Source organism: Giraffa tippelskirchi, chromosome 6 (assembly GCF_054371585.1).
Source record: "Giraffa tippelskirchi isolate mGirTip1 chromosome 6, T2T-mGirTip1v1.2.pri, whole genome shotgun sequence".
NCBI lineage: Eukaryota > Metazoa > Chordata > Mammalia > Artiodactyla > Giraffidae > Giraffa > Giraffa tippelskirchi.
Genome location: NC_137280.1, coordinates 52,389,574 through 52,391,846, shown reverse-complemented (window position 1 = coordinate 52,391,846; position 2,273 = coordinate 52,389,574). Strand labels below are relative to the sequence as shown.

General features: G+C 41.7%; 1 non-coding gene across 1 annotated transcript; it reads right to left on the bottom strand.

Moving 5' to 3' along the window:
- Nucleotides 1-877: 877 nt before the first annotated feature.
- Nucleotides 878-984, bottom strand: LOC145511742 (U6 spliceosomal RNA). Its single transcript, XR_014058123.1, has one exon. It is a non-coding gene; the product is annotated as a U6 spliceosomal RNA (small nuclear RNA).
- Between the last annotated feature and the right edge of the window lie 1,289 nt (nt 985-2,273).

Below are 2,273 nucleotides of genomic sequence, written 5' to 3'. Positions count from 1 at the left end.
GATAACTGCTTTACATAATTTTGTTGTTTTCTCTCAAACCTTAACATGAATCAACCATAGGTATATATATATCCCCTCCCTTTTGAACCTCCCTCCCATCTCCCTCCCCATCCCACCCTTCTAGGTTGATACAGAGCCCCTGTTTGAGTTTCCTGAGCCATACAGAAAATTTCTGTTGGGTATCTATTTTACATATGGTGATGTAAGTTTCCATGTTACTCTTTCCATACATCTCACTCTCCCCTCCCTTCTCCCCATGTCCATAAGTCTATTCTCTATGTCTGTTTCTCTGTTGTTGCCCTGTAAATAAATTCTTCAGTACCATTTTTCTAGATTCCATATATACGTGTTAGAATACAATATTTATCTTTCTCTTTCTGACTTACTTCATGCTGTATAATAGGTTCTAGGTTCATCCACCTCATTAAAACTGACTCAAATGTGTCCATTTTTATAGCTGAGTAATATTCCATTGCATATATGTACCACAACTTCTTTATCTATTCATTTGTCAATGGACATCTAGGTTGCTTCTATGTTCTAGCTATTGTAAATAGTGCTACAATGAACAATGGGATACATATATCTTTTTCAATTATAGTTTCCTCAGGGTATATGCCTAGGAGTGGGATTGCTGGATCATATGGTGGTTTTATTCCTAGTTTTTTAAGGAAATTCCATACCGTCTTTCATAGGGGCTGTATCAATTTACATTCCCACCAACAGTGCAAGAGTGTTTCCTTTTCTCCATACCTTCTCCAGCATTTATTGTTTGTAGACATTTTGATGATGGCCATTCTGACCGATGTGAGGTGATATCTCATTGTATTTTTGATTTGCATTTCTCTAATCATGAGCAATGCTGAGCATCTTTTCAAAAAATATGGAATGCTTCACAAATTTGCGTGTCATCCTTGCACAGGGGCCATGCTAATCTTCTCTGTATTGTTCCAATTTTAGTATATGTGCTGCACGAGCAAGCACAAGTTTGTTACAGTTTTCACAGTAACTGTTGTTACTGATGTTTTATAATAAAGTATAAAAGGAAAAGCAATGATAGTGTTGCCACGGTTTCAGAAGCATAGTGGAGCCACCCCAGAACTTTTTCTCTCTTCTCCCTTCCCCAAGATCTAGGCTTTGAAACTTTACTAATTATTAAAGTCATAATTATCCTCCTCCTCTCCCCTTTCTTCTCTTCCTCCTTCCATTCCTGGAGTGATATTTTGGGTGGTCAGATCTGAGAGCTCTATCTTGGGTTATATGAGGGCTGATGAGAATGGTCAAATGGACCATGGAGTAAAGACCAGGGGTAAAGAGATGGTCTAAGTGTCATCTTGAAAGGTCAAGGATGGCAGGTGCCTCCATGAAGGTTGCTGTGGCTTAACAGCAGACAGGGTTCAGGCACAGGTCAGCAAAGCTATGAGGAGATCCATATTAATGGCTACCTCAATCCATTTAAAACCAGTTCCCTTAAGTCTTGTCCCCACAGTTGGTGCTTTTGAATCCTTAGGGGAACTAACAGCTGACATTCAATACAAGTCTCTCAACTATGATGATATAAACAGGCTAACGATTCATTGGGATGGGCTGGGAAGAGAGCTTTTATTGGTGCAGAATCATTTTTCTCTCTGACCATCTCACATTTCTTATTGTCCTGTAGCCCCTGCAATTTTGTTAGGTCCCAGGATTACTGTGGGCTTCCCAGGTGGCACAAGTGGTAAAGAATCTGCCGGCCAACGAAGGAGATTCAAGAAACCCGAGTTCCATCCCTGAGCTGGGAAAATCCCCTGCAGAAGGATGTGGCAATCCACCCCAGTATTCTTGCCTGGGAAATTCCATGGACAGAGGAGCCTGGTGGGCTACAGTCCATGGGGTCACAAACAGTCAGACGCGACTGAGCACACACGTAGGATTCCTGCTCATGGTTTGGGTGACACTGTGCTCTAAACCTCCTCCTGGTGGCATGACCCAGGGACTCTGCTGTTCTTTGTTTCCTCCTTCAAGCTGCCTCTCGCACTTGAATTTGTGCCTTCTCCCGTAGCCTGCTGGTGGGAAAGGACAGTCTCAGCTCACTGCTTCCTTCCTGATGCTGAAGATAGGCACCCTAGCCATGTGAGCTCTTAGGTTTTTGTTGCAATCACCATGGAGAACTTACACATGATTACAAAAATAAAAATTATGAGTATGATACTAAAGTAATGGAACTCTATAAAATATTTGCCTGCTGGACCGCTCCTACCCTTGTATAAGCATCTATATTGTATGCCCTATCT